General features: G+C 44.5%; 1 long non-coding RNA gene across 1 annotated transcript; it reads right to left on the bottom strand.

Annotated features, from left to right (window-relative positions):
* Positions 1 to 488: 488 nt before the first annotated feature.
* On the bottom strand, positions 489 to 9,989 carry LOC116154679 (uncharacterized). The gene is made up of 4 exons (XR_004138615.2): positions 9,826 to 9,989; positions 6,262 to 6,353; positions 2,288 to 2,539; positions 489 to 948 (listed from the first exon to the last, which is right to left on the bottom strand). It is a non-coding gene; the product is annotated as an uncharacterized LOC116154679 (long non-coding RNA).
* Between the last annotated feature and the right edge of the window lie 4,228 nt (positions 9,990 to 14,217).

Raw genomic sequence — 14,217 nt, 5'->3', positions numbered from 1 at the left:
GGCGCTGGAGGCCGGCTGCCGGAAGGGGGCGCTGCGGGGACGCCGCCGCCAAGTCCCTCGGCGGGGAAGGGTCCCGCTCGTCCTGGAAAGGAAGAGCGTTCTGGCTGCAGGTGTATTTCAGTTCTCCCCCTTTCCCCCCCAAAGAGGGAAATACCTCCCAGAGAGGGGACACGGGGGCTTCGAGAAGGGGGAGGCGGGGAGCACAGTCGCCCAGGCCCGCGCGGCCCGCGCCGGCGCGCTTCTGCCTCTGAACTTGTCCCCTGGGTACTTTCTTGCAAAAAGTCGCGGCCCCCTTACTTCGCCAGCCGCTGTTCTCAAGGAGCTTAAGACAAGGGGGGAGGGTACAGCTCAGTGGTGCAGCACACGCTTAGCACGCACGAGGTCCTGGGTTCGGTCCCCAGTGCCTCCTCTAAGAATAAATAAATAAACCTAATTATCTACCCGCTCCCCCCCCCCCCAAAAGAGCTAAAGACAATGCACATGATAAAAAGAAGTATTTACGCTGTTAGTGCTGAATGTTAAGGAGTGTCCTTGCGGGAAGACACCCGCAGCTGAACACGTTGGTTAAAACGAGGGAGGAGGCACGCGGTAGGAAGCTGCGCGCAAGCTCGCGTTAGGAACAACCTAGGATAGGACTTGGGTTCGAGCTAGGGGATTTTGAGGAGAGCTTCGGGAAGCTGGGCTTTGTTCTAGATTGGATGCCGTCAGGAAGCCAGGGTAATTCTATGACTGAGTTTCTTGATAGATCTCCTGGAGGAGGAGGGTCACTGGAGGAAGGCGAGAGCGGAAATCGGTTGAGAAGCAGTACCGGCCAGGAGAGAGGACTGTCTGGTCACTTCTGCGGCCGGGCTGACGCTCATGTCTGTGTTCAGACGTGATCACGGGGCGGCTGTGTCTGTGCCTCGATCCACCAAGGTTGCTGAGTGGCCTTTTCTGAGGCTGATGTTCCTGGAAAACACTCGTGTTGGCTGCTGTTTCACAGAACACCAAGCTCCTGCATGTCAGGGCTTGCTTTTCGCCTCCTCAGGAGAAATTAATACAAAACGGGGAAAAAAAAAATACAAAATGCAGAGGGGAGAAATTTCAGGTATCCAGGCAAGGCGTCTCTGCGTAGGGGAGGGGGACTTGCAGGCACAGAGAAGCCAGCCAGACTGTGTTGCTGGTAGAGGAGCAGCAGCAGTACAGGGGGGCCACGCCCGGCCTGCTGGAGGTCGGTGTGGCCGGAGTGGCGTGAAGGGAGAGGAGAGAGGTCAGTGTCAAGGGAGCAGAACTGCGGACAGAGAGCGAAGAAGCCTGTAAGGTCTCAGCCAGCACCTTTGGCTTTTGCTCTGAGCAAGATGGAAGCACAGGAGGACCTTAAACAGGAAAGACAGACTCTAACTCACATTCAGGGTAACTAGCACGATTTTGCCCTGTTGGGGATAGACTCAGGGGGCCAGGATGGAGGTTGGGAAAGTAGGTTTGAGGGGGTGGGTTCCTGCAGACACTCAGGCAAGAGCTGTTGGTGGCACGGACCAGGGCAGGGACACTGGGCTTGGTGAGGAGTTGCTGAATTTGTAGATGTATTTTCAGGTGAGGATTGGACCTGACTTTCCGATGGACTAGTTATCAGATGTGGGAGAAGGAGTCAAAGACGGCTCCCAGGTTCTAGGCCTTCAGCAGCAGTGCAGCAACTGCTGGTTGGGTGGGGGAGGTGGATTTCAGTGGCTTAGATTTGGATTTGTTATTTTGAGGTGCCTGTTAGACACCCAAGTAGAGATGTCAAAGCTGCAGATAGATATATGGGTCTGGGGTTGGGTTTTCAGAAAAAAAAAAAAAAAAAAAGGGGTATCTAGTTAAATTTGAATTTCAGATTAAAAAAAAATGCAAGTTTTAAGCATAAGTATGTCTCACATGTTGCATGACACATACACTGGAAAAAAATTTTTAAGGAGAAAAATTTCCTGTACAGAAAAATTCCTAGTAATTTATGTAGATACTCCACCCCCAAGGCGGCGGGGCATAACTCTACTTTTTAAGAGCAGGCTGTGCCTGGTGACGTCTTCCCAGAGTGCAATTTAGGGGGGGTGGATAGAGCTCAGTGGTGGAGCGGGTGCTGAGCAGGCACGAGGTCCTGGGTTCAATCCCCAGCACCTCCACTTAAAAAATAAATAAACAAACAAACAAATAAATAAGCCTCATGAACGCCCTTCCCCCCAAAGAGTACAATGTGGGAAGAGACAAGGAGAGGAGAAACTCACAGCAGAGAAACTCACCCACACTCCCTCTCCCAGGTGCCCCTGGTTACCCTCAGCGGTGTGTCCTCTTGATATAGTGGGATAGCAGTGGCACTTTTCCCCCGTGGTCACCTTCCTCCAAACACCGCAACCCTAGTTGGAATCATGAGAAATACATCGGACAGTCCCAGCGGAGGGATCCGCTGCAAAATACTTGACTAGTCCTTAACACGGTCAAGGTCTTCAAGAACAAAGAACGTCTGAGAAACTGTCACAGCCAAGAGGGGCTCAGGGGACATGACGACTAAATGCCACGTGGGGTCCTGGAACAGAAAAAAGACACTAGGTAAAAACAAGGAGAATCTGAATAAAGCAGGGACTTTGAGCCGATACTAACGTGTGAATATTAGTTCGTTAATTGTGACAAGTCATATTAACGTAAAATGCTAATAATAGGGGAAACCAGGTGCGGACTCCATGGGAACTCTCTCTGCTATCTTTGCAGATTTCCCCCAGAGCTAAATCTATCTTAAAATTCAAAGTTTATTAAAAATTATTGGCTGTTTGAGGGGAGGGTAGAGCTCAGTGGTAGAGCACATGCTTAGCATGCACAAGGTCCTGGGTTCAATCCCCAGTCCCTCCTCTTAAAAAAGTAAGTAAATAAATAAACCTCCTCCCCCGCAAAAAAAAAAAAAAAACTAAAAAGAATTATTGGCTGTTTAATCTGAAATTCATGTTTGACTGGGTGTCCTGTATTTTAACTCTATTCTGAGTGCTCTAACCCGAGTATGCATGTTGGAGCCACCAGTATGTTTGTGATTCAAGTCAGGAGCCTGCAAATGAGATCACCCCAGGGGTGATGTGATTAAAGACCACTGTCAGGAGGTGGAGACACAGCTAAGGGGGCTGTTAGCTGTTTGAGCAAAGTGTTTAAGGGTGTTCACTGCTACGTGAGTTAGTCTCTCCAAGCCTCAGTTCCCTCATCCGTAAAATGGAGTTTAGAAGCTCCTGCCTATTCAGGGACCCTAAAGAAGCTTTTAGCATCCCATCCAGTGCACAGAATCCAAACAACGAAGGTTAACATTTACCCGAATTCATCAACTTCTTTTTGGATATGCCTCTACGTATACACACACAGACATGTACTTCGGTAAGTGCAAACTAGATCTCTACATTTTCAAAAAGAGGGTACAAATTGGGTAACACGAGATGCTTCCTTCCTTTTGACTACACTAGGGAAATTGATTCCAGAAACATTCCATGGGGACTTATTGTGTGCCAGACACCATGCTTAACACTTCTAAATAAACAAAAGCCTGCAGATTATAAAAGTCAGTGTTGTCAGTTCCCCAAATTTGGATGAAAACTGGTGGAGGATTGAATCCAGGGATAATTTGCTAAACAGGTGGGTATTCAGACAACTGTGACTTTAAACAGATGTCTCCGAAATACGGTCCACATTATTTTGTGTCTAGGAGAAGCCTTCCCCATCCTTAATTACAGGGGAGATGTATATAGTTCTTGGAATGCAGCCTGGCCTGTAGCTCAGTGGAAAATTCCGTCGATGACGTGCGAGCTATCTGGCCACCGAGGGGACGGTAAGCATCCTCGCTGCCTTCTCTCCCTGAGCACGAGCTCTCGGTGCTTGTACTCTCTTCATGCTGTCTCTCATTATATCCCTCCAATTCTTTCTCCATTTCCGCTGCCCCCAGCCTGTCCACACCGCCTACACGTACTCCTCGGGTAATTACCGTAGCCACATTCATCTCTCCCTCTCGTGCTCCCGGCTGGCCTGTATCAGTAAGTGCCGTCATGATCGAGCAGGTTGTTTAAGATGAAAACCCAGAAGTAATTCCTTATTCATCTCTTTCTCTGGAACCCCTGCATCCAGTCCATCTGCACGTCCCCCTGAGTCAACTTCATCTTTTCCCTGTTCTACGCACTTCTCAAAAATAGTGTGTTCCAGTTTCCTTCATCAGTGTTTTACAGTTCTCAGAGTATAGATATCCTCCTTGGTTAAATTTACTTCTAGGTAGTTTGTTGTTTTTCATGCAATGGAATTGTTTATGCCAGTTATAAAATTCTGGTTTTTGAAGTGAAAAGAAAAAAGAAGTGAATGAAGGGCCACAAATGGCAAAATATCCTTCTTTCTTATGGGTGAGTTGTGCTCCATTACATATATTTGCTGCATCTTATTCACCCATTCATCTGTTGATGTGGACTTAGGATGCTTCTGTATCTTGGCAGTTATAAACAATGTTGCTGTTAATAGCAGGGTATATGTATCTTTTTGAATTAATTCTTACTTTGTGGTTGGCTTTATTCCTTTGGTAACTATGTAAGTTTAAAAAGCTGAAGCTCTAAATATGTAAATTAAAACATATGTGCAGTATATTTTGTATATGTATTTACATGCAATATATTTCATATGTGCAGTCAAATTGTAACAATTCTACCCAATGAAAATGAAAAATGAAAAAAAAATACCGTGTACATATTTCTTTCTCTAGATCAGATCACCATCAAAGTAGGCCTGTGGATTAGTCTGGGCTCCCAAGACAGAACCAATAGGAAAGATAAATTTGTATTATAATAATTTATGTTATAACAATAGAATATGTTATAGATATATAGTTCTATGTAATATGTTATAGATGATACATTTCTATGTAATATATTATCAAAGATATTTTACATTGCAGCTGTGATTAACATTTAAATCAGTTGACTTAAAGCCAGCTACCTGCCATATTGTTGATGGACTTTATCCAATCCGTTGAAAGACTTAAAAGCAAACTAATGAGACTGCAGGATTGGTCAGCCCCTCCCTCCTGACTCCTTAGGGGAAAAGCAGGCTAACAGGATAGTCTAGGGATGATAATTTGCAAGAACAGTTACCACTCCTTAGGTGTGGGAGCGGGCACTTCCATAATCTTGTTCAATTCCTTAGGCTACAGATGTATGTTCTGCCTGGAATCCATCCTGGCATTTAGCACAACGGAAATTGCATGGAATTCTGGGAAGCTGAGGGCCCATCAGTCACTGGACCTCGTGTGAAAATTCTAAATGGCTTCTTAATCCTGATCATGCATGCTTGCTCAGAAGCAGATTTCTTTTTTCATTTTTGATCTATCAGGGGCTTTACTAGAGTGGAAAATGGCAGGCTTATCTCATCACAAATAGGCGTATAAAAGTCCTAAACAAAATGCTCCCCGCTCTCTCCAACAAGATGTGCAGAGGTAACACGTCATGACCTAGTTGACTCATCAGGAATGAAAAAAAAAAAAGTTTGGTAAAGTCGCCATCCATTACTGAGCCAGTTTAGGAAACTAGCAACAAACCGCAGCCGATGTAGAAACCGCCATGAAGTACCAGAGACGTCCCGTGTGCGACTGGGAACGCGATGACAAGGCTTGCCCTAAAAACTTTGCAGATGTCACATGTGCCCGTTTGTCCCTCCATCTTGCCAACTTGTCTGGCCAATTTCAATAATTTATATGTAGATCATTGGGTTCAGAAGTGGATTTCTAATCTTTCCTCCCTTTATCTACCTGGGTCAACCCCATACTATCTCCCTCTACTGAGAAAAATGCTGTCCAGTCTGTTCTCCAAGCCCTGCACCTGCACCCTGGTCCATCCCATAATTATACCCACTTGGATGACAATGACTAACTCCCAGGAGCTCCCTCCAGCTCCCCCGTCTGGCCTACCTCTAGGGGTCCCTGCCACCCACAAAGTACTTGAGCCCCAAGCCCTCCTGACTCAGCCCTTTTCCCTAAACCCCATCCCAGGTCCTGCTGACTCTGCCCCCAGAACCCTCGTCTGCAGCTCGCTCCCAAATGCCCGCTTGTCTTCTCTCCACACTGGACGGAAATACACACTGGATTTGTGACTCCTCCCCTCACCGCTTTTCAGTCCCCTGCCCGATGTTTGCCCGGCGTGTGACATGCCCCCCCACCCCCAGTGTTCTCAAGAGATTAAATAAGATGCTAGACAGATGGCATTAAATAATGTTTGAATCAAAAGAAGCAAAAAAAAAAATTACCTTTTCAGTATCTCTGGGGCCTTCACATCCCATGAAGGACAACGTCTTAGTTTGTTCTGAACGTCTTTGATCATGCTGATCATCAGTATCTCCTGTGAACAAACAAACAAACAAAAGCAGATCCTAGGCCCAGAGCCTTGGCCGTCAGTGGGGTCTGACGGATGGTAAACAACATTATGTGTGTGTGTGTGTGTGTGTTCTCGCATGCCTGTTTTTATTTTCCATGGTAAGAGAAAATGGTGTTTCCATTCACAGTAGTGATTCAAAGTTCCTTTCAAAGAGAATTTATATTTCAGGTATAACAGACAGCCATTTAAAAGGAAAGAAAGGTATTAAGTATCTCATAACACAGCAAAAAAAAATTACTAATATGGCAAAAATCAAGATGGTACAAAAAGGGCTGTATTTTTGGGAACTCTGTGTTCACCAATCTATTTGCCACACTCACAGCTGAAGTGGCCTTTCTAAAATGCAAGTATGACTGTCTCCCTCCTCTAGTCAAAACTCTGCTGTCTTTAGGATAAAACCTATTTTCCCAAACATGACGTATGAAAGAGGAGACCCTGGTTTCCAAATACCATTCTCCACTCAAGAGACCTGGGCTCCTTGGAGAAATGGCTGATTGCAGAGCTCGGCAAGAAAAACACGGCATGCACCTGGAATATCTCAGGCCTGCACGTAGAGAATGACTGAAAAAGGGGAAAAGGAAGTCAGAACGACACAGACACCAGCTTGAAGGGGTTCTCACGTTCAGAGCTGGAACAGTTCCAGGGAAAATTAAATTCTGGGGGTAACACATCCTCACCCATACACTGAAGTTAGAACCCACAGATAACCCTGAATCAGTAAGTGTGGGAGAGGGGACGGCACAGTGCGTGTCTGGGGAGGCCACTGCCTACTTCACTGCGACCGGCGAGCGAGCTCCTGGGGGCCTGCTTCATAAAGGCACCAAACCCGTGCTCACAACTGTATATGAAACAGATAGACAACAAGGTCCTACTGTAGAGCGCAGGGAACTAGATCCAGTACCTAGTAATAACCTATAACAAAAAAGAATCTGAAAAAGAATACATGTATGTATTGTGTGTGTGTATATATATATATATATATATATATATATATATATAACTGAATCACTTGGCTGTGCACCAGAAACTAACACAACATTGTAAATCAACTATATGCCAATTAAAAAAAATAGAGGACCCCACTGTCATGAACTAATCACCTCCCAAAGGCCCCTGCCTCCTAATACCATCACATAGGGGGTTAAGTCTTTTTTAAAATTTTTAGTTATTTATTTTTTTAATCAGTCTTTTTTTGGGGGAGTGAGAGTAATTAGGTTTTTTAAAAATTTAATTTATTTCTTTAATGGAGGTACTGGGGATTGAACCCAGGACCTCGTGCATGCTAAGCGTGCACTCAGTCACTGAGTTGTACACTCCCCTGATTAAATCTTAACATATGAATTTTGGGGAGCCACATCAGTCTATAGCATTGACTTAAGACCTCACCCCTGTCTGCCAGTCACCCAGTGCCCCTCTCATGTTGTGACAACTAGTCTACCCATATACAGCTATAGCTTTTGTATATTATGTATTTAATAATTTTTAGATAATGTCATATATTATTACATTACTAAATTGTATGTGTATGTATTATATGTTCCTTTCCCCCCTTCGTACTGTTCTGCACCTTGCTTTCACTTCCTTGTATATTTTGCTTTTTCAGTCCCTAAAGAACTTCCTTAGAATTTTGCACAGCTGCATAGAACTCTGTCGAATGCATTCATCAGAATTTATTAAGCCAGTCTCCTCTTGAAGAATGTTGAGTTTATTTTGAGCTGTGACACACTAAAAAGTAGAGTTGGTAAAAACTCAGGTTTTCATATGACCAAGCAGAGGGACGCCGGCAGGAGTGGCGAGTGTGGCTCAGTGTCCCTGGCTGGTTCATGACTTGCCCACACGCTGGGGAATCTCAAAATAACGACCTGCATGGGTGTTTGTCATGATCTCTGAACTCTTCATTCTTTGTCCCTTCTGCTGAGGACTGGGACATAAATTCTGCCCAAGGAGAAACGCTTTTTGAGTTTATTTTGCACACAAACCTCCACACCAACTCTCCTCTCTAAACTGCTATCTACTTAGGACCATATTTTAGGGCCAGAATGGCCATGGTTTTGAGAAAAACAATCTGTGAAAAGGCCCATAGTCATTAGAAGAAAACACTTGACAGTTTACACAGTTTCTTGGGGGAAAAAAAAGACAAGCAAACATTTGCTCAAGCAGGTGTTCAACCCTTTGTCCCCGGCACCATCTGCTTCCCTTCCTGAGGCACCAAGTTACTGAGAATTTCCCCAGCCATCAAAAGTCCCATTTGGAAGCACCTGTCCTGAGATTCCGAATTGTGATTAGTAATTGTGTCGTCTCAAAATCAACAGCAATCAATTTCTGAATGCACCGACTAAGACAGTCTCCCTTTGTTCCCCCTCCTTCCCCGCCACTAATCTTGAAAGTAATGTAATTTGGGTCATGAGTCATGGTTAATTCTTCGGTTTCATTCAAATTCTTGTTAGCTTCGTCGGGCAGTTGGGTGCTAATGGTGCCCAAATCTTTTGAAATGAGGCTAAGTGGGAACCCTCACCCTTGTGTTTGTTGGGGAGAAAGACCCTTGAAGTTTTGAAGCCTGTCTGCATTCCTTATAGTAAAGGGTGTTTCAAAATGGTATTCACAATTACGTTCGAGTGCCCAGTGTCCCAGGCACTCAATCTTGTGTCCGAGGAGAACGGGATTCAGCTGAATAGTGAGAACAGATAGTGGGCATGTCACCAGCCCCTGCGGCAGCCGCCTAACGGTGACCCTGTGGTTTCCCTAAGCTAGAGGCTTCTTGAATGGTCACTTTTATTTTTGTCCTTCTGCAAAAACCCCATTCACGGAGACCTTTTAATGAGCACTGAAGGCTTGCGTGGCCAGTAATGTGGGTGGGTGGGGGGCTGCAGGACTTAACCCTCCCTCCGAGGCACACTGTCCCCAGTCTGGGCTATTCTTTTGTCGACTATCCCTCGGTCCCCTCAAGGGTACTCGACTGACGTTAGCGATGGAAACTGTTGCCATGGAAACTACAGCTGGAGTCGGAGACAGAAAGGGGTGAGGAAGGTGCAACCGGAGGGAGGCTGGGAGACTGGAATTTTCCAGGCCCTCAAATCACACAAAATTTGTGGATGCAAAATCTCAGCCGAGGCACAAAGCAGCTGGTCAATAAATACCTGTATTTATTATTTGCAAGTGAGTGAAAATATAAGGGTCTTTGGTCTCACCTCTCTGACGCCTCACTTTGCTTTCCGCAAAGGGGTGTAACCATCACTCCCAGCCGACAGAGCTGTGGGGAGGGTTAGTTACCTGGCTCTGCCCAGGCCTTACCACCTAGGTGTGCCTTGGGGATCAGCTGGGCAGGCGGAGGCTTGTCGACAGGCAAATTCCCAGGCTGCTCTCTAAACTTCCTGGAGCAAAATACCTTGTCCAAGTATTCACCCAGCCTTCCCAATCGTCATTCTGTTCCCCTTACCCTGATGGTTTTCTTCACAGCAGTTTTTAGAGCTCTGCTTTCCGGTATGGTCGCTGCAAGACACTTGTGGTTATTTGAGTGCCCGAAACGTGGCTAGCCCCAGCTGAGATCCACTGTAATTGTGAACTACATGTGGGATTTCAAAAACCTACAAAGAAACAAAGTAAAACACTTCACTGATCATTTTTTCTTACATTGGTGTCATTGGTTCAAATGGTAATATTTTGCATATGTAGGGTTTGATAAAACCGACTGTTAAGATGACTTTCACCTATGTCTTTTTAAGTATGACTACTGGAAAATTTTAAATGACACCTGTGAGGGCTGGGGTGTAGCTTGGTGGTAGAGTGCATGCTTAGGATGCACGAGGTCATGGGTTCTATCCCCAGTACCGCCATTAAATTAAAAATAAATGAATGAATGAATCAATGAATAAACCTACTTACCCCCCCCGAAACAAACAAACAAAAAGCCCAAAACAAATAAAATGGCTCCTGTGGTATGCATTTGTGACTCGCATCATATTTCCTTTGCACAGTTTCAGAGTCTGAGATAATCTCGTCAATTTGTTTCTTACTCATTTGCTTTCTGTGTCCCTGCATGACTGTGGACACTCAATGAAAGTATAGACCTTGTCTGTCTTGTTTATCCTGTATTACATGAATAAATCTAGCCCCCAGTGTGCATATTTTTAATGACTACTTGAAATATCAAGTAGATATTTGGGAAGAGTGCAGATTCTTGAAAGTCACAAAGCCACAGAGGAAAATTCTCTGTCACTGATCAACTAGGGAGTGTCAACCTCTCACACAAGAAGCTTCTTTTCTTCCATCTTTTATGGGTACTGTTTTCTCTTCAGCTAAACCTGGATCTCATCTGATCTGTTAACGTTGGGTACTGGAGAAATTAGGAATGTTTTTATTGAAGTATAGTTGATTTACAATGTTGTGTTAGTTTCAGATGAACAGCTAAGTGACTCATATATATATATATATTTATATATATATTCAGATTCTTTTCTATTATAGGCTATTACAAGAGATTGAATATAGTTTCCTGTGCTATAGTAGGATCTTATTGTTTATCTACTTTATATATAGTAGTGTGTATCTGTTAATCCCAAACTCCTAATTTATCCCCTCCTCCACTTTTGGTAACCATAGGACTGTTTTCCATGTCTGTAAGTCTGTTTCTGTTTTGTAAATAAGTTCATTTGTATCATTTTTTTAGATTCCACATGTAAGTGATATCATACAATATTTGTCCTACTCTGTCAAACTTACTTCACTTAGTATATTAATCTCTGGGTCCATCCATGTTGCTGTAAATGGTATTATTTTGTTCTTTTTTGTGGCTGAGTAGTATCCCATCAAATATATATAAATATACATATAGGTAGATATATATATATATCATATCATATCTTCTTTATCCAGTCATCTGTAGATGGACATTTAGGCTGCTTCCATGTCTTGGCTATTGTAAATAGTGCTGCTATGAACACAGGGGTGCATGTATCTTTTCTCTGGATATATGCCCAGGAATGGGATTGATGGGTCATACGGTAAGTCTATTTTTAGTTTTTTAAGGAACCTGCATACTGTTTTCCATGGTGAATGCCCCAGTTTCCATTCCCACCAACAGTGTAGGAGGGTTTGGAGAAACTAGGAATTATTTGTATTAGGAGGGTTGGGGTCCAATATTGTCCCAGGAGAACAGTTCAGATTTGAGTTTTGGGGGGACATGCATGTACAGAATCTGCCAACCTGTCAACAGAGAGAGGTGGTCTACCTTTCCTGGCAAACTCCCCAATAGTTTCTGACCTGTCACTGTCTGTGCCCTAGCCCAGTATTTTACTTTTCAGAGAATGTAATACTATATCAGAGACATATGTGTCTATATATACTTATATATTATATGTTTGCATATATCATTTATATATAAATACGTATGTGCTTGTATTTACATACATCTATTTCTATTTACTATATCTTTGAGTAGGATGCCAACTCCCATAAGAACAAAGGCTATGTCTGTTTTAGATTTCCACCACCTAGAACAGTGTCTGGCAAACAGTAATCTATAAACAGCTGTTGAATGAATACATCGGTCAAATAACTAATAACTGGCGAGGACAGAGGCTGTTTCTGCCACTGGCGCCGGAGGCTGCTGCGGAAAGGACACCTGTGACTTTTACTCGTGTCTGCAGAGACACACGCAGCCGGGTTCCCCCTCCCGCAACGACTTCTGCAAAGACATTTTTTAAACTGTGCCCATTTGAAATTGTGCTGTTACCAAAAGATGTCCCCAGATCCCAAATAGGGATTCAGAAAGCCTGCGCCCTCCGCCGGACCGCGCCCTTCCCCAGCTCGACAGCTCTGCTTTCGATTGCTCTGCCCTGGCCCTCAAGCGCGCTCGCGGGTCTCAGCGATGCGGGCAGCTCGGTTACCATGGAAACTGCAGCCGGAGAGGCGGAGCGGGGAGGCCGGGAGACGCTCAGCGGATGGAACTTTCCAGACCGTGTGGTCACAGCCCCGGCCTGCCACGGTAATTGGTTCTCAATAAATATTTGTGGAGGGATTGAGTAAACATATGCGATCATGGGAAAGTGACTTCATCTTTCTGAGACTCAGCTTTCTCTTCTAAAAGTGGGGAAGTATGTGTTTTTTCTGGGTCCCTGGATTGTGGTGAGGGTTCTAATACATGCTGCTTGTGCATCGCTTGGCACCGTGCAGTCACAGTGTAGCCAGGGTTTTAAAAAAGTGTGTTTCAGACTTTACCTGCTTCAGAACCGGGATGGGGGGAGATGCACAATTAAAAATGCACCGTCCTGGGCTGCCCTCCAGACCAGTGAAGGCAAAAGAACTTCCTCCTTGCTCCCTACTCTCACTTTCCACTCATTACCCTGTTTTATTTCATACACGTCATGCTAGGACCTGAAGTTACCTTCTTCATGTCTTTTTTCCAGCTTTACTGAGTTGTAATTATATAACGTGATGCTTTGACATACGTATACATCGTGAAGCAATTAGTACGATCAAGTTAACACATCCATTGCCTCACAGTTACAACTTCGTGCAGGTCTCTGGTGAGAACATTGAGGATCTTAGCAAAAGTCAAGTACACAAAGTGTACACTTGTGTAGCAGCATTAACTACAGGCACCACGTTGTACATTAGCTCTCAAGAACGCACTCATCCTGCACGACTGAAATTTCTACACTTCGACCAATGTCTCCCACGTCCCCCACCCCTTGTTTCTCTTTTACTATCTGCCCCCAACCTTGCTACAGAGTGAATTCCAGTCTGTGAGAAAGGAGACTGTCCTTCTTGGTTTCCTCCTGCACTCCTCCCTCCCCCACCCATCACAGTGCACATAGTAGGTGCTTCATGGATAAATATTTGTAAATGTATGAAAGTGTCAATGCATTATTTGGAGGAAGGAAAACTTTCTGAAAGGCAGAGTGGCCTAGGACATGGAGAGGAGGACAGAGGGTGCTCTTTGTGTGCAGGGTAAGCCCTTTAGGAAGGCGGGCTGGGGGAGGTGGGCAAGGCTGGCGTTAGTGTCCAGGCAGGAGGAGACCTCTTTGTCTGATTCTGGAACCGAGGGAAGGGAGAAGTGAGCTGGGAGGAGACACCTGGGGGTGGGAGGGCATTGCTCACCAGGATGAGAAGCTCAACCCAGGCTCTCAGAGCTTCTCAAGTCCATGACGAAGGTCCCAGCTCACATGCCCACGAGGTTACCTAGGCCATGTGAGGGAAGAAAGTGGGCTGGCCTTGTGTATATTTTACAATTTGGAATATTTTTCATTTCTGGAAAGATACATCCTCCCTCTTTCACTTGTTTATTTTAAGATAAATGATTACCTATCTCTAGAGAAAACTTTACAAGACCAGTGTTCTAACCCCTGAGCTTTGGAGCCAGCTGCCAGAGAAAACTCTAATTCAAAAAGATACCTGGACCCCAGTGTTCACAGCAGCACTATATACAATAGCCAAGATATGGACACAAGCTAAATGTCCATCAACAGATGACTGGATAAAGAAGCTGTGGTATATTTATATAATGGAATACTACTCAGCCATAAAGAAGAATGAAATAATACCATTTGCAGCAACATGAATGGACCTAGAGATTATCGTATTGAGTGAAGTATGTCAGACAGAGGAAGACAAATATTACATGATATCACTTATATGTGGAATCTAAAATATGATACAAATGAACTTATTTATATTTACAAAACAGAAAGAGACTCACAGACACAGAAAACAAAATTGTGGTTACCAGGGGGAAAGGGGGTGGGAAGGGATAAACTGGGAGTTCAAGATTTGCAGATACTAACTACTATACATACACACACACACAGAAATAGTACTCAGCCATAAAAAA

This window comes from Camelus dromedarius, chromosome 9 (genome assembly GCF_036321535.1).
Source record: "Camelus dromedarius isolate mCamDro1 chromosome 9, mCamDro1.pat, whole genome shotgun sequence".
NCBI classification, from domain to species: domain Eukaryota; kingdom Metazoa; phylum Chordata; class Mammalia; order Artiodactyla; family Camelidae; genus Camelus; species Camelus dromedarius.
The sequence above is the reverse complement of the archived record's forward strand: the minus strand, read 5'-3'. Positions and strand labels throughout refer to the sequence as shown.